Source organism: Cervus elaphus, chromosome 33 (assembly GCF_910594005.1).
Source record: "Cervus elaphus chromosome 33, mCerEla1.1, whole genome shotgun sequence".
NCBI classification, from domain to species: domain Eukaryota; kingdom Metazoa; phylum Chordata; class Mammalia; order Artiodactyla; family Cervidae; genus Cervus; species Cervus elaphus.
In genome coordinates this window covers 62,974,468-62,999,640 of record NC_057847.1, presented here as the reverse complement: position 1 = coordinate 62,999,640, position 25,173 = coordinate 62,974,468, and the positions used below count along the sequence as shown (strand labels likewise).

General features: G+C 38.0%; 1 protein-coding gene across 11 annotated transcripts in view; it reads left to right on the top strand.

The window, feature by feature from the left end:
• Nucleotides 1–25,173, top strand: part of R3HDM1 (R3H domain containing 1) — a 154,861-nt gene that overhangs the window by 33,840 nt on the left and 95,848 nt on the right. For 2 of the 11 annotated variants that reach the window (XM_043894561.1, XM_043894557.1), the window contains exon 1: nucleotides 15,564–15,722. The exons of the other annotated variants lie outside the window; for them this stretch is intronic. The gene's annotated coding sequence lies outside the window, so the exon portion shown is untranslated. Of the gene's footprint in view, nucleotides 1–15,563; nucleotides 15,723–25,173 lie in introns of those variants that run through there. 11 annotated transcript variants of the gene reach the window in all.

Below are 25,173 nucleotides of genomic sequence, written 5' to 3'. Positions count from 1 at the left end.
TGGATTTGCCAAAAAGTACTTCCTTTAAGTGAAAACGGTAAAAGTTCTTGACTTGAAAGGGAAAAAAACAAACAAACTATAGGTTTGCTAAGGTTTGCTAAGCTATAGGTTTGTCTGAGGTTGCTAAGGTCTACAGTAAGGATGAACCTTCTCTCTGTGAAGTCGCAAAGTAGGGAAAAGAAATTTGTGCTAGTTTTGCTGTCACATCTCAGACTGAAAAATTATGGCCACATGATAAGTACTTAGTTAAGATGGAAAACACTTTGAATTTTGGGGTGAGAAGTGATTGACAACAGTGTGTTGTGCCAGAAAGCACTGAGCTTATAGCAACACTTCAGCAAGGGAAATGAGTGAACCACATCATTTACTGCAAGTTAGGAAGGTTACACAGATTCTGGAATGGGTTTGGACTGAAAAATGAAGACGTTACTGGAGAGGCTGTCTACTGCAAAGGAGCTAATGCTGCTTTTCAGCAGAGGTGAAGTTAATTAAGGAGAAAAACCACAGTCACATAAATTTTATTACAATGTATTGTTTTAATTGTTCTGTTATTAGTTATGGTTGTTCATCTCTTACTGTCTCTATAAATTAAACTTTATCAAAGGTATGTATAGGAAAAAAGATAGTGTATATAAAGTTTGCTACTGTCTACTGTTTCAGACATCCCCTAGAGGTCTTGGAATGTACCTCCCATGAGTAAGAGGGGACTACTGTATTTGTCTTGCTCTCTCTGACTTATTTAACTTAGCTTAATACCATCAAGGTTCATCCATGTGGTTGCAAATGGCAAGACTTCCATTTTTTTTATGGCTAAATAATACTCTATTGTATATGCATGCTACAGCTTTTTTATCTGTTCATCCATTGATGGACACTTGGGCTGTTTCCATATCTTGCCTATTGTACATAGTGCTGCAATGAGCTTAAAGCTTTCTTAACTAATTTGAGATTCACATATCACTCTTGCATCTTACTTTATCCGGAATGCTCTCCGGTACAACTTCTATTCGCCCTGAGCTAGACACTTGTTATTTAAGTAAATAGAACACTAGATTTTCTTCCTTTGTAAACTCAGCCGTTTCTTTGGAATACTGATCTAGGATATGTGTGTAACTCTTTGTTATCTTACATGTTCCCATTATTAGAAAGAGGATGAGTTAGATGTAAGATTGGTACTGTCACGAGACCTCACAGCACGTTTTTGTCAATGGCTTTGCACAGCTCTAGTGTTTAGGAGACCTCAGTTTTGAAAACCCAAGAGTTTGTTTTTGTAGGCTCACATAAAGTAAAGCAAATACTCAGGTCACATATGTTAATGAAGTTTATGGAGACTGAATATGTGAATGTCGGTTACTGTGAGAGTTGAGTTCTGCTCCTGTCAGCATGAATAGTGTATTCTCTTCAGGTTAATCTGCATGGACTAGTCCAGTTGTAATTAGAAGGCTGTTGGTTAAGCAGGGCTTCAGATTAAGGTGAGTTTGGTTGGATAGATGGTCTGTTAGGAAGATACCTGTCACAGGCAAGGAAACGGTCAAATCTGTAGGCCTTGGCGGGATGTTTTCTCTGTTACTGAGATTGGCACGATGGGCACTACTGCTTGCCTCCAAGGTTAGGTTCTCAACTTTCCCAGTTGTTAAGAAACTTTCTTATTAAGTTCAAAAAAGATCAGTAATAGTGCTTTGGATGCAGGTGGATGTAAGAGTCTCTCGCTATAACTCAGCAGTACCGTAGCAGTTAGCAGCCCGTAGTCTGATAACCCATGCTGCAGCCTAACAACCCTGCTTCTCTTTGCAGACTTGGTCCAGTTAGGGCTCACTATAATTAATTAGTACTCACTGCTTTGGATTATATACCCAGGTTCTTTGGATACTGTTGAACTCTGGAATCATGTTTACAGATTTATTCCCAAGCATGGATAATTGCATCATGTGTGTGCACAAGGACAGACACATAAGCTTTGCTTCTCACTCCCAAAGTGTAGTCTTTTTACCACTGCTGAGGAGAGGGCCAGGGGCTCCCTGTTTGCTTGAAATGCTGCCACATTTAATGTATACCGATAGAGTGAATATCCCAGAGTTCATCAAGATGCAGCTATTATATCTTTCTTTATAAAAAAAAAAAAAAGGAAAGTTAGCTCTTCTTACTTTTAATTGTCTAAATTGGTATGGTATTCATAACAGCTTCTTCTCGTTGAAAGGCTAAACCATGCCCAAGAATCATCAACTGGTCTCATTTCTTGTTTTTTTCTGGATGGAGTTTTCCTGTGGTTTTCTTTTCTTTTTTTTTGTTCGTTGAAATGTAGATCGGTGTTGATGTAAGTTTAACAGTAATTTTTTAAAAAATTCTTTTTAACTTTTTTTGGTTACATCGGGTCTTAGTTGTGGTGCATGGGTTTAGTTGCCCCATGGCATATGGGATCTTAGTTTCCTGACCAGGGATCAAACCATCATCCCCTGCATTGGAAGGCAGATTCCTTACCACTGGACCACCAAGGAAGTGCCAATAGTAATTCTTAAATGTACTTTTTTTCACTAAAAGGAGCCCTACTCAAAGGGATTATTGGTGACCTGTTAGAGAGGAAGGAGATTAAGGCGTTATCACATGGCTGCTAAGGGAACAGTTTGCTTGTAGGGATCCAGGTCAAGGAGATGAGCGGTCTAACCACTGAGTCCTGGGGTGTTTTTGCCCTCAAAGCCAAAGAATGTACAAGGAAACAGCAAAGGGAAGACTCCCCATTCCTCTTCCTCCTCCCCAGCTCTTAACCAAGCTCACCTCTGTACACTCAGTTGCACAAGCCAGAAACTTGAGCATTGTATTTTCTCTTTCCCCGAATCTGATCATTCACAAGTCCTGTAGATTTTACTATGGATTGCTAGTTTTTAAATTTCTGCTGGCTTAATATTCTTGAGTTTATGGACCAGGCTTGCTCAACTCTACCACAGAAGGAGCAAGTAAGAATAGGTGGTAATGTCTGTCAGCTAAACTAATGGAGAATGTGGAAGACGTTTTAAATACTATACCATCAGGAATAGGTGATATGTCAAAGTGAATAAGCTCATGAACTCTAGAGCCAGACTGCTTACTTCAGATTCTTCTCTGCAGCTCACTAGTTGTGTACTTTTGAGCAAGTTACTGTGTCTCCATTTTCTCAACTCTGAAACAAGGATACTTAATACTACTTGCCTCATAGGAAATGCGTAGAACTGACCTATCACATAGTAAAGTGTTAGCTTTTGGTCTGTTCAAGAATGAAAAGAATCTGTTCCTCAGCTGATGAATTTGATTCTGTTAATTGTTATCAGCTCTTTTACTTAATAGGGTATTTGAGATGAGTCATTTTAAGATAGAGCAATTAAATTATCCTTATTATCCTTCCCCTCTTCCACTCAAGCTTGTGTGCCACCATTTGATTCTGGATTAATTCTGTCTTTGTTAATGAGTTAAGTGAGCTGAATGTTACGTAGGATCAGAAAGCATTTCTAAAGTGTTACTTTGCATACATGATGATGTCTGTGATGCTGCCTTGGCAAAGAATTATCTTTTGTTTGTCGTTAGTGATAAGATGACTGCATCACCGTTGGTTACCTTCCGCCCCTCAGAAGTCTGTTTGGTGTCATTTGGGTCTCCCGCACTGCAGCCAGATTCCTTACCACCTGAGCCACCAGGGAATCCCCAATTATCAGCTAAGAAGGGAGTGATCAGCACTGGGAAAATTGGTTCATATAACCAAATGGATAGAAAACTTTGGGGCAGCAGGGAGGGCTGTAGTTATTAATTACATTATGCATCCCACACCTACTCCAGGAATAAGAATCAATTTCCCTTTACAGCTCTGTGGTTCTCCCAGAGTTGTAGAAATGAGCATGAGGAGAAAGAAATTAAGTAATTCTCAGATACTGTTGTATAATAAAGCTCCTTGCCAGCATTGCCAGAGGCCTTGTTGCTCTTACATGAGATCAAATGTGTATTTTCATTACAATACATGTGTATTTTTATTCTAAGTCCCCTGGCTTTTGATTCCACTTTGTTGTCTCATTTTCAGAACTTTTTTTTATAAATTTATTGAAACACCTGTGCTGTGCTGTGCTTAGTCACTCAGCTGTGTCCAACTCTTTGGGACCCCATGGACTGTAGCCTGCCAGGCTCCTCTGTCCATGGGATTCTCCAGGCAAGAGTACTGGAATGGGTTGCCATGTCCTCCTCCAGGGGATCTTCCAGACCCAGGGATCGAACCCAGGTCTCCTGCATTGCAGGCAGATTCTTTACCGTCAAAACTATTTTTGACATACATGTCCTTTGAGAAGACTCGTTTAGGCAATGACTTTATCAAAAACTACCTCTCTACCCCTAAAAAACAGTCAGTGAATACTTTATTAGCATTCTTTGACTCATTTATTTTGAGCCCAAAGATGACTATACATTGTTCTTTAAAACATATTCATACTACCAGAATTTCTAGAATCAGTATCTATTTTTAAGTTAATCAGTAGTATAAAATGTTTTTTGGAAATTGTTTCTCAGATATAGATAAATTACACTTCATCAGATTTAAAAGTTTTGTATTTCAAAGGACACCACTAAGAAATGGAAAAGAAAAAACCTAGAAAGGGAGAAAATATTTGGAATATCTATCTGGTAAGGGATTTATATACAGAAAATACGTAAAAAATTCTCTTAACTCAGTAGTTAAAGACACATAACTTAATTTTTCTTTTTTTTTTTTTAACTTAATTTTAAAATGGTAAATGATCTGAATGAATAGAGGTTTTTCCAAAGAAGATATGCATACAGACAATAAGTACATGGAAAAATACTCAACACCATTAGCCATCAATGAAATATAAATCAAAGGCACAGAGAGGTACCACTTCATACTCACTAGGATGATTGTAATTGAAAAGACAGTAATAAATACTATCAGGGATATAGAAAATTGGAACCCTCACACACTCCTGGTGGTCATTTAAATTGTGCATCCACTTGAAAAAATAGTTACTATTTGACCCAATAGTTTGACTCTTAGGTATATTACCAATAAAAGTGAGAACATATGTCCACACAAAAATTCATGATGAATGTTCATAGCATATGCATGGTAGCGAAAAGAAATAACCCAGGTGTTCATCAGCTGACGGAAAACAATTTATTTGAAATTTGCAGAATAGGGAAATCTATAGAAACAGTAGATTAAGGGTTGTCTAGGGGTAGGTGGTGGATAGAGGGATTAGGAGATGAAAACTAAATAGTACAGGCATTCCTTATGGGACAGTTTTTACATTCTGAAACTGTGCTGATAGCTACACAACTCTGAATATACTAAAAGTTATTGCATTGTATATTTAAATAGGCAAATTATATGAAACGTGAATTATATCTCAATAAAGCTGTTACCAAGTATAAATGTCAAGGACTTCCAGATAACTGAAGACAGTGATGGTCTTCTAGCTACTGCTTCCCAATTTTCCTTCAAAAAATAGAACAGTAAAAAGAAAAATGTAAAGACACAGCGTAATTTAAGAGAATTTAAAACTTCAAAATAACTTGAAACAAACCAACAAAAATTCACCAAATTCTATATGTGATCTCTCACACTCCTACTCTATTCCTGCCTGCCATAAAACTTTGTGGCCCCCCAAAAAAAGTTGCCAGGGAGGTCAGCCAGGTGGCTCAGCTGGTAAAGAACCTGCCTGCCAATGCAGGAGACACAAGAGACTCAGCTTCAATCCCTGGGTCAGGAAGATCCCCTGGGGAAGGGAATGGCAACCTGCTTCAGTATTCTTGTCTGGAAAATTGCCATGAACAGAGGAGCCAGACGGGCTATAGATCATGGAGTCGCAAAGAGTTAGACACGACTGCGCGCACACACACAGAGTCATAAAAAGACTGAAGTTCTGTCATTTGCAGCAGCATAGATGGCCCTAGAGAGCATTATGCTTAGTGACAGAAGTCTGACAGGGGTAGATAAATAAGTCTCGTATCAGTTATTTGGAATCTAACAGATAAAGCAAACCAGATGTATATAACAAACCAGAAGCAGACGCACAGATGTAGAAACAAATGGTAGTAACCAGTGGGGAGAGGAAAGGGGGGTGATAATGGGACAAGATATTGAGAGATATAAACTACTATATATAAAATAAATAAGCAACAAAGATATACCGTACAACACAGGAAAATGTAGCCATTAATAACTTTAAATGGAGTACAATCTATTAAAATATTGAATCAATAGTTGTACTGAAATACATAAAATATTGTAAATATTGTAAATCAACTATACTTCAATTGAAAAAAAGGAGGCGGCAAAACAGAGGGAAGCTAACCTTGATTTGACCTCAGCCAGAAAGACTAAGTTTACCTTAAAAAATTCTAGAAGAAAAAAAAAAATCTCGATTGGAACAGGAACTCTAGGGAAGGAACTTAAAAATACATGCAGTTTGAAGTGGCAGCCTTCAAAATACATAGCTTCTAGAGGAGACCAAAAGGCACATAAAAAAGGGAGAAGGACCCTTCAGCAGGTAAAGGGAGACAATCCATAATGCAGCAAGACAGAGAACCACAAAATTGTGGATTCATAACCAACTTCTCCCCTCAGAATAAAACAGCGGCTGAAATATCTGGACTTTGCAATATTGACAGAAGAGGGCACCATTAAAATAGGAATCTGTAAAACATCCCAGTAAAGTAGTGTGCAAATGAAAAACTCATAACAATAAACAGATTTATCTGTAACGATGAAAATAAGTGAAGTAAATTTCTAGCTCAAAACAAAATCTAGGAAAACAGCAACAAAGTAAACCTAAAGAGAGTACAAGGAAGGAAATAATAAAGATAGAAAGTAGGAAGTAATGTAGAGAATAGAAAACCAGTAGACCTAGTTAATCTATACTATTTTTTTTAATTATCAAATTAGACAAATCACTAGCTACCTTGATCATGTAAAGGAAGAAAGCATAAATATGCAAAGTAAGACAACAAGGTTGAAAATGGTTATTGAAAACAATTTTTTATTTTAAAAAGTCACAAGATAGGGAATTCCCTGGCGGTCCAGTGGTTAGGACTCCGCGCTTTGACTGCCAAGGGCCCTGGTTCAGTCTCTAGTCGGACAACTAAGATTTTCCTGGCCAAAGAGAGAGCATACAACTGCTAAAAGAAAACGTGGGTTTTTTCTTTAACCTTAGTTTAGGAAAAGATTTTCTCATTGTGACTCTTAGAGACACCCTTGCATATGCACAAGTTTATTCATTTGGGGAGTGTTTGTAATTGGAAAATACTGAAAATAACCTAAATGCTCATACAGGAGAATGACTGCATAAATTATGGTACAGCCACACAATGAAGGATTACGCAGTTGTAAGGAAATGAGGAAAGTCTCTGAACTATTAAGGTACAATTAAGAGAAACGAGTAAAGTACAAATAGTATCTGTAGTAGGCTACTCTTCATGTAAGAAGGGAGATCTATCAATATATACATGTATCTGCTTATTTCTGCAAAATAATGCAGGAGTGATAAACCAGAAACTAATATAATTGCTTTCCTACAGGTAAGGGGGTCAAAATGGGGTAGAAAGATCAGCAACAGTAGAAACAAGACACTGGGGAGAAGGGGGAGCAACATTTTGTATAGTTCTGACACTTAGAACTCTGAATTTTTCACATATCCTCCAAAAATAAGTAAAAGTCAATCTGGATGTGTGTTTGGTAGGTGGTGATTCTAAAATGGAATATAAACTCACAAATGAACCTTACTGTGTTACAAATGAATAACAAAATCACTGAACTGAGTGGGGAAGAAAGGAACTAAGTAATTTTGGAAAACAGGGTTTTGATTATATACTGGAGGGCTAAAGATTGAAAGAACACATGTTGTACTCTGTGTGGTAAAAGTGTTTCTCACAGAAGTATTGTTTAGGAATTCTGAAACTGTCTCTGAGTTTGAACAAATAAGTGAATATATTGTGTCAACAGATACTGAATGTACAGTTTTTCTGTGTTGAATAAGGAAGCTACAGATAAAGAAATAAGCAATTATGAACCCTGTTTTCTTTGGAGTTGGAGATAATCCATAGGAACCCATTGAAGCTACAGATAAAGAAATAAGCAATTATGAACCCTGTTTTCTTTGGAGTTGGAGATATCCATAGGAACCCATGATTTTTTATGTATATGCAGATGAAGAATTCAGAAATAAATATAGACATGTGAATATGTATGTTTGCGTACATGTGTGCATGTGTTCTGTCCTGAGAGGGGCAAAAAGCAGTGAGATCCTAGTAACAGTAAACATGTTAGTGCCTAGATCTTCTCTAAGTAGCTTTCTTCAGAAAAAAGAACTGTGGTTCCTGGGAGAAACAGTTGAGTCTGAGGCTCGGGTACAGAAAATAACAAGATAAGGCTGGAACATCATATGGTACCAGAAAGTCATTTTAAAAATGGGACTACTGGATTTTAACCCACAACAAAATACATTTCTCATACATAAAAATAAATAGATAAATTGAGAGAAGGGACAGCACTTTCTTACATAAGGTGGAATTCCAGGGAAATTAAAACATCAGTAGGTAGACAGCACTGTAGTAATTATTGCATGCAAGAACTTTCAGTGGATCCTAAAATTAGAGAAATTATGAGAAACAAGATATTTTCAAAGTCATAAAATACCTCCCACAAGATGCTTATTAATTACAAAGGAGAAAATAGTAACTTTAGGAAAAACATGGCAGACACCACTTTAACCCTAACCCTAACCCTAATCACCAGTTGTAAGATTTATCAACATCACGTGTACCCTGATTATGATGCACTGAGGGTAGTTTTACTTCTGTGGTGTTCTTGCTAAAAATGCGTGAGCCCAGTCTAGTCTAATCATGAGAAAATACAAGGTAAGCCTAAATTGACGTTCTACAGAATAACTAACCAGTGCTCTTCAAAAGAATAAAGGTCATGAAAGACAAAGACGGGTGAGGAACCGTCACAGGCTGAAGGAGAGTAAGCAGACATGACAATGCAGTGTGAGATCCCAAATTGCATCCTCCATCAGGAAAGAAGACATTGGTGGGAAACTGAAGAATTCTTTTTCTTAAGGAATTTAAGTAAGATCTGTACATTAGTTAACAGTTCTTGCCCTGCTGAGCTTCTTACCATGCACCAAATTCACTCCTCCTCTGCCTTTGGCTCTCACTCATGTTACTTCTCCCCCAAATACTTTTCTCTTGCTTCTTTATCTGGCAGATTCCTTCAAAAGATAGCTTAAATGTCACTTCCTCCACAAAACATTCTCTGACTCTCCAGAACTAGTCTTCGAGGCCCACTTCAATGCTTCTTCCCCTGTCCTAGCATTTACCACACTGATACAACAATGTTTGTATCTTTCTCTAGACCATCTGTGCTGTAAAGAATAAATTAGAAAGGGGCAAGACCATTTTAATAGGGCTTCCCAGGTGGTGCAAGTGGTAAAGAATCTGCCTGCCAGTGCAGGAGATGCAAGAGATGCAGGTTTGATCTCCAGGTCGAGAAGATCCCCTAGAGGAGGAAATGGCAACCTACTCCAGTACTCCTGCCTGAAAAATTCCATGGACAGAAGAGCCTGGTGGATTGTGGTCCCATGGGGTCACAAAGAGGTGAACGCAACTGAGCATGTTAAGACCATTTTAAAGGTTAGAGACCAGTAGGAAGCCTCATGGGGAAATCCAAGCAGGAAATAACATTTGCCTATATTAGGATATTGCCAGTGGAGGTAGAATTCAAAGATACTTAGAAAGTTTGGACGATCCTTGAGGGCAGTTTGTCCTGTTTGCCACTAGATTCATAGCAAGGAAATTCTCACAAATCCTGCCTTATAAGCATGACTCCAGTTCCTGCCCATGAAATGTTTCTTAACTATCTTGATGCCTTATTTCTGTAATTATCTGTGGAGGTCTATGAGGCTGGCACTTTGGATATTCCACTGGTTATGAAACGTTGATTCAGTTCTTCTAATTGGGGGATATCTCAGTTCTTCCTTACCACTCTCGAATCTTCTTTGACATGTTAAGTTGAAGAGGATAACTGAGTTTATTTGTTTACTTGCTTGTTTGCTTTTGGTGAGTGGTAGCCAAGAATAGAGATGTGGGTTTGATCCCTAAGTTGAGAAGATCCCTGGAGGAGGGCATGGCAACCCACTGCAGTTTTCTTGCCCGGAGAATCCCTTGGATGGAGGAGCCTGGAAGCCTTCGGGCCATAGGGTCGCAAAGAGCTGAACATGATGGAAGCGATTGAGCATCCAGCCAAGAGTAGATGAGAAGCTAGTGGTTTTTTCTGCCTCTAGACCAGTTTCCCATGGTAGATACCTTTATGGTTCTTTCATAACATTCTTTCAGTTACCCAGTTTTTAAAAGTGTTTGGATTATCCTTGACTTAGCCCTCTCTTTCATGAGTCATACATGACTAGCCAAATTTTGCTTTGAGGTGGCTCTCCATTATCTTCATTTTACCCCAACCATAGTCGTCTTATATCTAGATTATTCTAAGAATCTCCTAGTTTACATTCTTAACTTCTCTGCTTTATTATCTTTGACTTAGCTTTGCAAGAATTATGTTGATGCTAAGCTTTGATATTGAATTATCTCAGTGGATTGAATTTCCCCCCAGAATTGAAAGTATTAAATAAGATAATAGTTGAGTGCTTTATAAGTATATATCCCCTAGCTCTTGGTGTATTTCTTCCTTTTAAAATTCTTTTCATTTAAACTATAATGTTTGATTTTAAAGGTCTTTCATAACTGAACCAACATTTGTTTATCCTTAATTTCTGCAGAGAGAGGAAATAGTGTACCAAGTGTACCAATTAGGAGTAAAGGCTGTAGAATATAAAGCCAGCCTCACAACTTGGGTCTAACGTTACACAGGAGAAATCACTTGATCCATTTATACCTCTGTCTTTTCAACTTTAAAATTGGGGGTACGGGGCAGTGTTTCTTTCAAGGTTTTTGTCATGAGGAATACCTAATATTTGCAAATGACTACTTGGCCTTGGACTGCAAGGAGACCCAACCAGTCCATCCTGAAGGAGATAAGTCCCGGGTGTTCATTGGAAGGTCTGATGCTGAAGCTGAAACTCCAGTACTTTGGCTACCTCATGCGAAGAGTTGACTCATTGGAAAAGACCCTGATGCTGGGAGGGATTGGGGGCAGGAGGAGAGGGGGACGACAGAGGATGAGATGGCTGGATGGCATCACCGACTCGATGGGCATGAATTTGAGTAAACTCCGGGAGTTTGTGATGGGCAGGGAGGCCTGGTGTGCTGCGATTCATGGGGTCGCAAAGAGTCGGACACGACTGAGCGACTGAACTGAACTGACTTGGCATACTACAGGATATCACATTTTATGTTATTGGTAGAAAATAAAAGTATATTAATATTCATCTTAGGTGATCAGTTCTGAAGCACTTAATACATGTTATATATTTTTAATGTTAACTGCACATGTGTTAACAGACAGGAAACATTTAAATCATGAAATACTTTCGCTTGGGGAAAATCTCAGGTGCAGTAAGTGTTAAAAATGCTTGCATGACTAACGAGACTCATTACTACTGTGGAAAAAACAGTCCAGGAGTGAACTTCATGCTTTACAAAATGAAAGGAGTCCATTCCATGAGGGACACAATCCCTTTATGTTTATATTATCCACCTTTGCAATTAATCAGATCCAGTAAAAGCTCACAAGGCAACAGGTTAGATAAGGTTAATGTTGGGTTACTTCCAAGTACCATGTGATAGAAACTTGCTGTAGTATATGATTAGCTGTTTTACACTAAGACTACTATCCTAATGAATAAAAAATGCTAGAGAAAAGGAGGACTGCTGGAAAAGGTTGTACAGAGAAGTTTAAAGATGGTATGAATGTCCAAATAGCCTTCTGGCTTTACCAGGTCTAAGCATTTCACCTCACTCACTCATATTTTTATCACACTCCCATAGTTAAACATTGATAATATTATTATCTAATATACCAACCACATTCATGCTACCCCAGTTATTAGTTAATATCCTTTATAGCTTTTTGAAATATCTTGAAACCACTCAAAAATCCTCACACCACTTTATATTTGTTACATCTCTCTAGTCTTTTATAATTTTGTCTATTTTTCCTTTTACAATATTGGTATCTGAAGACTTCAAGCTAGCTGTCTTGTAGAATGGTCCACAGTCTACATTTATTTGTTTTATCATGACAGATTCTATTAAGTATTTTCAGATGAGTACTACATGAGTGTTTTGTGTTTTTTTTGTCCCCAATTACAACAGCCTGTCCTATTATTGGTGATGTTAAAGTTGCTCACTTGGGTAAGGTAGAGTCTGCTGGTTTAACTTTTACTCTTTGAAATTAAAAGTTAATGGTATCTTATGATAAACATACTCATGTAAGACTAAAAAAAAGTTAACAGTAATCAAAGACTATCTTGGTTCAGTAACAATCTTTCATCTGGTAGGTTTTTGCCATCTATTCCTAGTCTTTGCTGGAATCAGCTAACATTGGAGATTGCAAAATACCGATCTGCCACTTCTAAGAAAATGTTAAATTTCTAAAAAAGTTGGCTCCCATAAAGTGTCTCCTGTTACGGTAATCATTTATTCTTTTTATTTAAAATGTCTTAGGCAATATGTGAGAGAATTAGGTTCAAATGTTGTTTTCATCTTTAAAGGTTGAGCACTTAAAAGTCACCTCTTAAGAGCTCAGGCACCTAAAAATTAAGAAAGTTTATCAGCAGTGTCAGTAATTAGATTTAGAAAATTAAATTTCTGTTATTAGTCCCATAGTTGCCCCAGTTCCTTTAATTCTATTGGGAATTAAGTTTTTACATTATAACTATAGTTAAACGCTGTTAATGGAGTCCGTGTGCTTATGCTTTTGCAGAGGAAGTTGTGAGCATTCAGAAATGTACGAAATGAAACTTGAGATGCAAGCAAAAAATTAAATCTTACTAATTCATATTCCTTTTTTTTTCTTTTTTAAGATGTATTTATTTATTGGCTATGGTGGTTCTTCATTGCTGCGTCCAGGCTTTTTCTAGTTGAGGCGAGCAGGGACTACTCTTCGTTGTGGTGCATGGACTTATTGAGGTGGCTTCTCGTTCTGGGGCACAGGCCACAGTAGTGTGGCACATGAACCTAGCTGCCCTAGGACGTGTGGGGTCTTCCTGGACCAGTATGTCTGAACTAGAGTCCCTTGGGTTGCAGGGCGGATTCTTAACCCTTGGCCCACCAGGGAAGCCTCATTCATATTGTTTTTATTGAGGATCTATTCTTTGAAAGTTTCCTTTGTTACCTGATCTTGGTACCATGTTTTAAACACAGTTCCAAGGTATTACAAGAAAGCTTTTTTAAACCTGTTTCACTGTTATTTGTATTGAACATTTACAGGGTACAACAAAGCTAATTTATGTAATTAATGATATTGTCCAAAGAAAATATTGAAGATTTTGTGTCTTATTAGCACGTTATAGGTTGTTCCTCAATTAGGTGTTCACTATTGATAGAATTCGCTGTTGACAGCTGAGGTCTTTCAGAGTTAGAGGGAGACCTCTACCTGACAGTAATGAAACTACATTTTAAAATATTCTTTATTATGACTTTTCATTAATTCAGAGTTACTTGAATTTATAAGGCCTAACAGTTTCCAAGGGCTTCTCTGGTGGCTCAGTGGTAAAGAACCCACTTGCCAGTGCAGGAGACGCAGGTTTGATCCCTGAATCTACAAGATCTCCTCAAGAAGAACATGGCAACCCACTCCAGTATTCTTGCCTGGGGAATTCCATGGACAGAGGAACCTGGTGGGCTACAGTCCATGGGGTTGCAAAAAAAGTCAGATACAGCCTAGTGACTTAACAGCAAAGCAACAATTTCCAAAGCTCAAAGATAAATAGAATCATTTGAAATAGCATCCATATATACAAGTGGTTTTATCCTGACCTTTCCGACTAGTAGAAATATTCAGTTTCATTTTGCTACAGTGAAGTTGGGTTCCTTCATTATTCTGCATTTCAGTTTGTTTTCCTGTTTCATAACAAGAGCTTTTGTTAGGGTTTTTAAGGAATGTTGCCTTGGATTTATCTCTCTCAAAAGTAACAAAGTTTTATCTGAGAAAATATGACTTGTACATTTTATTGAAAGCAGTAGCCATTTTGGGAAAACCTAGGGACTTGGATACTTGTGTTTGGGTACCCAGGCTAGTGCTTGGTTTTTACCTCTTACGTGCAGATGAGTAGCAGAAAGCATGCGACGTGGTAAAGGATTGTACACTGAGGAAATAGGTATTTGGGAACCTTTAAGTAAATTAATGCAAAACATCTCAGACAAGAATCACTGTCTTAACACCTTTGAATGTTCAGGAAAGGTTTTGTGGATTTACATATATTAGAAGCTTAAATCTATGTATATAAGTCTGAAATATAGCCTGTTGAAAGCAATAACATAGTTACAGTGTCTTTCATTTTGCCATTTCCTAAGCTGGTATACGGCTTCTCAGGTGGCTCACTGGTTAAGAATCCACCTGCCAGGTTGGAGACTTAGATTCGATCCCCGGGTTGGGAGCATCCCCTGGAGAAGGAAATGATAACCCACTCCTGTATTCTTGCCTGAGAAATCCCACGGACAGAGGAACCAGACAGGCTACAATCCATGGGGTTGCAGAAAAGTTGGACATAATTGAACATGTAAGCAGCAGCAAGCTTGTATACAGAGCACTGCTGATACGTTAAACTCTATAAGACTTAACCATTTTAGTGGCAGAGAAAAGTATTTTTGGTTAGTGGTATACATTTTTTTCTTCAAATAGTACAGGTAATAAATGTCTGGTAGGATCCTTGCAGTACCCCTGTATGTTTATGGAAAGTATTTTGCTTTTCTTAGTTCTTGAACGATGTTTTCAGTTCATTCTTTAAAGTCTGCCACTTGAGCTAATATAGACAACAGACAGCTGTCACAAGGCAAAATTGTCTTCTGATCGCAGTTCTATTGCTGTCTCCATCTGTTGGTGTGAAGAAGTAATGCTCTTGCCAGAAGAAGCCAGCTCATTTAAATTTTAGCAGAAACAAATTAAGAAATAAGGAATTATGCTCTTAATGCAATTTGTTTCTTTGTGACAGTTAAATCAGTTTGAAGATGAAACCATCATGGGATGTCAGCTTTTGTAGGCAGATTGTCTTTGAGTTTTTTTTAAAGGCTTTTTGTTAGTGACATTAGAAGTGTTAAAGAGTGTTATGAAAAACCTGATGTATTAACTGCCTAGATTCCATACATTTTGTTCTTAAGGGAATTCTGGAGAATATAATCATCTCAACTTTTCTCATCAGCGTGCAACAAAAATTTAATAGTGAGAAATCTCAAAAAATCCTGATAGTCTTAGCGCATTCACAGTTTCATGGACTTTTGCATCATTGCTTCTGAATTGCTAATGAAGAGCTCAATATAGCTTCCGATGCATTTCAGATATTCTGGGTGGTGACTGGCTAGAGTGTTACTGACATCACAACATACAGCTGTTGACTTTCTATTGTCTGAGTCCTCTGCAAGTGCTGTAGAGCGCTCCCGCAGCACTCTCCCAATGCCTGACTGATCGCCGGCTGTGTGTGCACTGAGCTCTGTAGAGGAGCAATGCAGAGCATCAGTTTACAGATGCTATGGCAAGTACATCCTCATTCACTCTGTGTGATGAAGCAAATACCAATACGATGAAGGTATGTGACTCTTAATTCATTTAGTAATGTGTGCAAAAGGTAAATCAGATGTGTGAAGAGTTACTCGTGTTCACTTAGTACCCTAATTTTGCTAGGGGCTTGTGAGAAGATCCAACACAAGAGCATGTTTTTTAAATGGTTTTTGTTTCTTTTTGTAAAGATATGTTTGTTATGGTTGGTAGAATGAGGAGTAGGATTCATTTGCTTCTCAGTAATAGTACAAGTTTTTTCTCCCCTAATCCCCAAATTTGTGATGCTCTTTGTATGTTGTTGATAGAATGGTTTACCTGAGTATTCATTGATATTTGTGTGTTAACGGAACAGTTTGTCAGTCAGGAAGATGTCTTCTCTTTCAGATTCATCTCAAAACAGACATGCTGTGTGGCTTTTTCATTTAAAATTTTTCATTGTGTAACCAGTACAGTGTGGATGAGACTTTGGAAATTATAAAACAAAGAACCTTAACTTTCAAACCCGATGTAAATTTTTGTACTCTTTTTTGGGAGAAGAGGTAGAATAGTTTTTAAAGTGCTTATAACAGGAAAACCTGTATTTGTCATTGCTCTGATTAGTGTAATCAATTATCACATTGCAAAAGAGAGCAAATGCTAACCAAGCTGTAATTTTTGAGAACTATCTGATTTCTAATCTTGCTGTCTAAAAACTTTGACATTTATCTTGATATGTTATGATTCTTCAAAACTGAAATCCCACCATATGGGCAATACTGAATAACTGAAATATGTCCATTAGTATATAATTGACTTGTTTGGAAGATTTTTGAGTTTTGCTTGCTTTTTTCCTGGATTTAGCCGAAATGTTAACAGTTTTTGAAATTGCTGTATTGTTTTCAACCACTCCCCCACCCATAAGAATCAATTATTTTGATCTGGAGAAATAATTCATCTTTTTTTAGAGGAGACAGGAGAAAACTCACTAAATGGCCTTTTTTCATTGCTGAATATCATTATTCCTTTTTCTTTTGTTTCTTTCTGATTCCCAATTGTGTAAGTAATTAGAATTGTGAAAGTGTTAATAGCTATTATTAAAATTAGGGAGTTTTATTAGGTACATTATTTCAATCTAATGCCAGGAGAATTTCAATCATCATTTCTTTTTTATGCTTCAGGTTTTAAATTTTATATTGAACAACGAAAGAAAAAAAATGAAAATTAACAGCAGTTCTTACCTACAACTTCTTTTACCCATCCTTTGTTGCATTCTGCTTTTCTCTTTCTTAATTGTCTTTCTTCCTTTTCATTTATTCTGTTCTTTAGGTTTCCTTTTATGTCTCTGCTCCCTGCCCCCCTGTGTGTGTGTGTGTGTGTGTGTGCGTGCGAGTGTGTGAGTGACTTTCTGAGTGTCTGTCTCTTCTCTGTCTCTCTCCTTTCCCTCTGTCTCCCTCCACTGGCCTGTTAGTCTTGCTCACTTTGTCTCGGTCTGTCTCCCTCTGTGCGTTTCTACCTGGCGTCTCAGCGTGCCTCTCCCTCTGCATGTCTGTCAGTCCTTCCTTTCCTCTTCTGCTCAGCTGCTTCTCCTCTCTGGCATCTCCGCCTCTCTCCCTACCCCCGCTGTCTCTCCCTTCTCCTCTGTTTGCCTCTGCCTCCCCCTCTCCCTTTCTGTTAGTCTGTCTGCTTTTCTCCTTTTGTCCCTGGTGTGCCCTGCCCTGTGCCCCTTCCTCCAGCTTTCTGTTTGCTCCCCCCCTCCACCGCCTCTGTCACCCTTCTTTTCCTCTCCCGTGCCTGACTTTCTTCTGCCTCTCTGTCCCTGTTTGTGTCTCCTGTGTCCTTGACGCTGTCCTGGCAGTCTTTGGGCCTCCATTTCTCTCTCCCTCTTAGCGTTTTGCTTCCTTCTCTACTCTGTCCCCTGGTCTTTCTCTTTCCCATCCAACCTTCGCTCATACACATACACTCCAAATTTTCATTGTCCAGGTTTTCAGTTTTCATTGGAACCACATCTGCACTTGATTTTAAATGTCCTTCGGTTATTTAATAGCAGTGACTGGCGACCCTTTATGTTAAACTCCGCACTTAATAAAAAAGAAACTATTGAGTAATAGTTAAATATATTTTAAATAAACAAATTTTACCCTTCAATTTCTTTAATTTTTAAAAATTTATGTTTCGGGCCTTATAAGTGGGTTGAAATGATCATATATTGAAATTGTCATTTAAAATATTTTGTCTTCCAAAGATACACATTTTAGACTGTTAAAGGAAATTCTTTTTCTCTTAAATGATTTTTGTGTTAGTTTTCCTATTTTTCTTACAAAGCATCTTTAAAATTTTCACTTTTCAAGATAACTTAAAGACAATACCTACTTCAGAATTGTGTTCCAGGTCATATTTTTTAACATACCATTCTGTATTTTTGCAAGTGTGTTACAGTGGATGTACAATGGGATTTTTAGCTTTTTACTTTGAAATAATTGTAGAGTCACAGAAAATAGCAAAATACTAGAGAAGTCTCATGTGTTTAAAGATTTTTAACATTTAAAACATGTTTTTTCAAGATTTTGTGCCTTGTATCTTCGTAATTAAAATGGTCTGAGGAACAGACATTCACTTAACATTTACATGTGTACATAGTAATAAACCTAGCAACTTGTCATCACACTGTTTTTATTTTGTTTTGTAAAACAGATTAATATAGCAAGTTGATTAAGGCATAGTTGTCTTAATGGCACTGTGGTTTTGTGATAACTCATATAGAGCTATCAGGGAAGATACTTAAATTTTCAGCTAACAAGTTGTATATGTTTAAGGCACAAAGTAAGATGTATAAGATAAAAATGTTTTCAGAGCTGAGTTAAATGTCATCTTCATGTATAACTCTCCCTTCTGTGAAAGCATGTAACATTTCTCTTGGTGCCTCTGCTGATTGTCATAGTTCTCTTCTCTGCTATATAATCAGATTCTTGGTCATGTGGGACATGGGGTAGGAGTGAAATAGAACCCCCCAAAAAATCATCTCTGAAAATCTTCTTGTCACACCTCCCTAGCTGAGCAACCCCCATTCTAATCGATATAAGATGTCTTTAATAAAGTTAATACAGTTATTTTTTTTCAATCAAGTTCCTGTAAGCCCTAGAATTCCTCAGATGTGCTTTAGTAACTAGATAAATGCTTGAAGCCCAGTTAATATCTCTCAACCCACCCCACCTTCTCACTTGAAATTTACGGGTTTGTGTAAAATGTGTGTGTATGTATTTATACATGTGCATGTGTGGATATATGTGTGTGTTTCTCCCAAGCCTATACTTGAATGTTAATTAACAGTCCTTGTTTTATATTTTGTATAAAACACACATATAAAATATTGTATATAACATGCATATATAAAATATAAAACAAGCGATGCCAACTAGGATCTATGTATGTGCTTGTAAATAACCTAAAACCACATGGAAAAAATGTCCATGAACCTATTCATGTCTGAGTGCTGCATCCCTGCAGAGAGGATCTTTCGGTTTAATAAGCTTCTCAGGCCGGATCCTTTTATGGTCTAAAAATAATTAAGAATTACTGCTTTATGGTGTCAGTAAATCATTATTCAATCTACTATGCTGGTTTGACATCTTCTCTCTTTTCTGTTATTTTCAAATATTTAGAAGGGTATATGGTTTCTGTCTTCAGCAGAAGGCACTTTCACAAAAATCACATGCCTTTTCTGTTTTTTTCAAGTAGTTTGAACGTATGCAGTGCTGATTATCAAGCATATCTGATGTCACGCCATAATACAGGATCACCAGAGAGAGACAGTAGAACATTTTATTATCTCAGTGTTTTCAAAGTGCTAGCTAAACCACAACTTCTTTTAACAGGTAGGAAATGAATGACATCAGAAATTGTAGACTGAATGCCAGTGAATGACAACAAAAATTGTAGACTGAATGCCCCATTGAATTTCAGTGACAATTGTAAAGAAAGCAACAGAAACTTATAAACTACTAATAACTACTGAAACAATTGATGTAGTGGGTATAGTTCAAGGAATAATGAAAGAAAGCCATTAATAAATCCAATCTGAAACGTATTAGGCTGGATTTATTCATTTTGTGCACAGCCATAGGAAATTGAACTAATTAAATTGGACAGAACCTTAGGTACTTTAAATAGAAGCTATATCTGCTCATTCTACAAATGTAAGGGATAGTGTGAATTTCTGGAGGCCAGGAGATTCTCAGTGGTGTTCACACATGCCTCACAGAAGCATCTTCAAGCTATAATAGTATTTGCACTTTGTTGTGCACATCCTTTTACAGAATATGACGGTAGATGGTGGCCATTGAAAGACAACACCTGTTCTACCTCAAGCTGTTTTTAAGCTATTTTTACTGACCATGAAATGCTCTTTGACTGAAAAGAAATAAAACATTTTTGAGCCTTTTTTCCCCTGAACATAATCCCTAGGTGCTTTCTTGAAAGAGGGTTGTGATCCTTTGTTAGAGAGAATATAGTTGGCAGTTCAAGAAGTGAAGGGTGGCACATTAGTAGTTATAAAACAGAATGTCTGCCAATTGTAACCTAAATTAAAATCTTGTAAAGGAAACATTTTTTGTCATAAGGAGGAAATGGGTCATGTTAGACCTACTGATTCTAATGCTAGAGAAAATGAAGTTTCACATGTTGATGAAATACATTAAGCCATCAAAGAACCTTTGGATGGATTAGATAAATGTGCCAGGAGCTCAGTGTGAATTTTGCTAAGACTCTTTGATGACAGAGCTTAATACCTTTAAGGCCTTCAAAGAACTTCCATTGTGATCCAGTGATAAGAATGAAATGCTAGCCGTGGATAAAAAGTATATTAGAGATAAATTCATTTAGTTATTTTAGTAGTACAGAGGGGGAAAAAAAATCAAGTGAAAGAGTTCTGAAGGAGTAAAGGGATACCACATTAGAGTCTAGCTTAAATACCATAAAGACTGAAGGCTTCTGATGGAGTGGCCTAGCATGCCATATACAGATAGGCCTTTTCATTGATGGCATTAGGAATGGCTGAATAAACTGGGATATCATCATGCTGTGAACATTGCACAAACTGCATTAGTGAGAATGGAATCAATGAGACTAGACTCTGCAAAAGCTTAATAAACTGCAGTGGCTCGTGACTAAGCAACCCAGCATTAGACCAAGCTCCACAGGCTAAGGGATCGTCCTCTACACGTCTACCCTCACTTCGAATCAGCCAGCTACAGATTGGAAGGTTCCCATTACCCCCTCAGGTTTTAAAAACTCACTGGAATGACTTCTAGAACTCAGGAAAGTGCTGCACTTCCATTACAGCTTTATTGTAACAGATTAAAGATTTGGGAGGGTCCCAGATGCAAAGCTTCCCTCGTCATCTCTGTGGAATGAGTTAGGATGTGTTACCCTCCTGGTACAAATATGTGACAGAATATTGCAATCTGGGGAAGCCCACCCAAGCTTCAGTTTTCAGAGTTTTTATTAGTGTTTCATTACGTCAGCATGACTGACTGAATCATTGGCCCCTCGGTTGAACTCAGTCTCTCACCCCCTTCCCTTGGCTCAGAGCCCCAACTTTCTAATCCAGTTAATCGTTCAAGTGTGGCCAGTCCCCATCTTGAGTCATCTTCTTCACATCAGTTCTGTAGGGTCTTCACCGTAAGTTACCTCAGTAACATAAACTGTCAGTACCCAGTATTCCTGTCACTTCCAAGAATTTAAATTTATTTTTTGATCTTGCCATGTGGCTTTTGGGATCTTAGTTCCTTGACCGGGGATTGAACTCAGGCCATGACAGCGAAAGCACCAAGTCCTAACCACTGAACTGCTGGGGAATTCCCCCAGTTCCAAGAATTTAGATGCTACCTCCCAGGAACTGGAGACAAAGGCCCGCCAAATTCTTTGCTACACAATACTTGATTCTCTTAAATATTGATAGTGTCTTTGGTGTTCTGTATTAGGGAAATAATTTACTTTTCTGGCTGTCATTATTCCAGGAGATAACTGAAGTCAAGGTCGAATAAACAGATGTTTTTCCCTTTAAATAGTTCCCTTTAGCAGGTTCCATAGCTTAACAGCATCTCTCAGTAGATAATATACTATGTAAAGAATGAATTAACATCAGTTCAAACTCAGTATGGAACAAAAAATCTGTACTCTCTTCTTACATGCCCATTATCTTAATTTCTCCTCTCACATCCTTCTTATCTGTGCTGTTTCCAAGAATCTAAACCTTCAAATGTTCTCTATTTCCCAAAGCATGATCAAATGATAAGACCAGTCTTTTTTCTTCCATGTGGTCTTTAAAGGGGATCTTACTGTGTGCCAGGAGATCTTATTATAACCTGATATGTTTATGTCAGTCCTGCATTTAACACATACGTAGGGAGCATCTCTCATGAGCTCATGAGCAGCCCTTTCATGCTCTTTGAGTTTTTGTCCTTCTCTGGCCCACTGCCACTTTTGCTAGTGCTTGCTATAAATTTGCTAACATTCCTGCCTAAAGTTCTGTCTCCTAGAACTCCTGATACAGTTAGTCTTCAGGGCATCATATTCTCTAGAATCTTCTGTACTGGCCTTGATCCCTTATATAGCTTGAGCTGTTTGTCTCCCCCTTTTTCTCTCCTGCTTTGGTTCTCTAATGGGAAACACTTTCTTTAGCCTCTGCATCAGCTCAAACTAGGAACCCCACTACATAAAAATATAGAAAGACTTCTTTTAGTACTCTAGCATTCCTAGCCTCCAGCTTTTTACCTTCTGATTGGCATTGTTAGGCTTCTTAAGCACTGTACCGTATAATGTTATAATGGTAGGTCTGGAAATGGCTGTTCAATACCACCTGAGGTGTCTCATTTCATTTACTCCCATTGCAGTGACTTCAGTTAAAGAATCTCAGAAACCTGTAGTCTTGATATCTGTAGACTTCCCCTCAGAAGGACTGTGCCTAGACACTTCTGGATGTTGGGGTCAGCTGTAATGAGCCTCCCGCTACAGACTCACTCCAGTATTTACCCTCACCCATCATTCTTCGAAAAGTCCACAGCCATCCCAGCGTCCTCACTTTTAGCACATAATGTCCTAGGTTTGAAATAGAGGAAGTGTTTATTAGATATGAATTCCCTCAGTTTCTTGTCACGTTCTCTTCATTTTTTCTGAGAACAGTAAGTACTTGTAAGGCTTATCCTTTCATTTGTCCTTCTGACTCCAATTCTTCATTTCTTTCTACTTCAGTCTTCCCTTCTCATTCTCATCCTTTTTTCCTTTTCAAGACTTCAGCTTCCCTCCGTCCTTTCTCTACTGGCTTATTCTCTTCCGCCCACATGCTTTCTATCCTGACAGCCTTCCCCTAGCTTTGCATCTCCTGCTAACCTTGTTACCAGATCCAGCAGACCCTTTTTGTTTCTCCACCTTCCTGCCCTTCTCCTAAGGATTTGGTATTCCCCAGGAATTCTATCCGAAGTCCACTTGTTTTCTTACTCAGTGGCTTCTCAGCAACTACATCTAGGTTGATAGTTCAGAACTTCTATCTGTTCAGCACTTCCCCCCAGTCTACAGTATCAGCCTTGCCTTCTCTGCTGAACACCTGATGGTACAAATCCTGGTTAGATTTTTCCACCTGAATGTCCTGAAGGCACCTTGAACATACTGTATACAAAACTGAAATGAGATTGTTCTACACCAAATCCTCTTTTTTCCCCCCTCTTATGTTTCCTCCATCCTAAAGGAGATCAGTCCTAGGTGTTCATTGGTAGGACTGATTTAGAAGCTGAAACTACAGTACTTTGGCCACCTCATGCAAAGAGCTGACTCACTTGAAAAGACCCTGATGCTGGGAAAGATTGAGGGCAGGAGGAGAAGGGGACGACAGAGGATAAGATGGTTGGATGGCATCACCAACTCAATGGATATGGGTTTGGGTGGACTCCAGGAGCTGGTGTTGGACAGGGAGGCCTGGGCATGCTGCGGTTCATGGGGTCGCAAAGAGTCGGACACGACTGAGCGACTGAACTGAACTGTCTCCTCTGTTAGTGGGTAGCGAGCATTACCTGCACAGTCATTTGTACCCTGTCATGACTATCACATCCCTAACCTGTATCTCTATCAACCTCTGTATCTAGCTGGTCTCCCCAGTTAATTCCTTTCTGTTCTATTAACACCCTTGTTTCTAAAGGCAGTGTATGTAGGCAGTCGCTACTAGCAAGGGCTCTGGAGCCATACTACCTGAATTCAAATTCTGACTCTGCCACTTAGTCATGCAGCCTTGAGTAAGCTGCCTGATCTTTCTCTGCCTCCGCTTCCTCACTTGTAAAATGGAGACATTAGGAACTCCTATCTTAGGGTTGTTAGGTGGATTAAATGAATTAATAAAATGTCAAGACCAAAAAAAAAAGCATTATAACAAAATGTTCAGTACTTACTACTCAGAATTAGCAAATTGTTAACCATTTGTTGTTTGCTACAGATCTTTTTCTTTAAGAAATAAAATAATAAAGACGTGCTTAAAATTCCTGTACTGTCTCACCAGAAGCTTTTTCTTTTCCAGAGAGAATTACTAACACGAAATAGATGTGTATCCTTCCAATTCATGATTGTGTGGTTTTAAAATTTTTCTGTAAGTTGCATTGTATTAAAACAATGCAGTGAGTATTTTTGTAGTCTCCTCATGTACATGTATGAGTCTCTTCAATGTGTAGATCCAGAAGTGGAAATGTTGGGCATAGGATAAGACGAATTTAAACTTCATTTGTTACCACAGATTACTAACATCAACTCATGGTATTTGAGAATTCCCATTCCCCATGCTCTTGCCAATTCTAGCTGTCCTCACATTTCTTGTCTTTAGCCTCAGTTCATATACTCTGTTCCCATTAAATGAGCTTCTTTTTCCTTTGGCATCTTTGTATGCAGAATGCAGCAAATTCATGTAACACTTTACCTCCCCATTAAGTTTTTTAGTAAAAGTAATTTGTCTCAGAATCTGGTTGTTGTTTAGTCACAAAGTTGTGTCCTATTCTTTTGCAACCTCATGGACTATAGGACTCTACTAATCTGTCATTCCCTCTCATTCTTTAACTTACCAAGCCTTTTTACTTTACTTTTTTTAAATTATTTTCTCTCCTTTTTAAAGTTTTTTTTCTTTTTCTCTCTTTTCCTCTTTTTAATGTCATCTTAAAATTATTTTATGTGTTTGTTGATAAATGTCATTATTAACCTCCTCATTCGGGTTTAGCAAACTTTGCATCAGGGTAGTTCTTTCTCTTCTGTTCATGTGCAATAGTATAGCTAATACTTGTTGCAGCTTCCTGAGGTCACTCCATACCTTTTGTTGGATGACAGCAACTGTTTATAAATCACATAGACATTTAGCATTTCGAAATGTTGCTGCCTGTATTCATTTTCAAGTAAATGACAAGTGATTGAGAATGTGAATTTCCACTATTTCTAAATATGGCATAAACCATGGGTGGTTGTGGGGAGGTGTT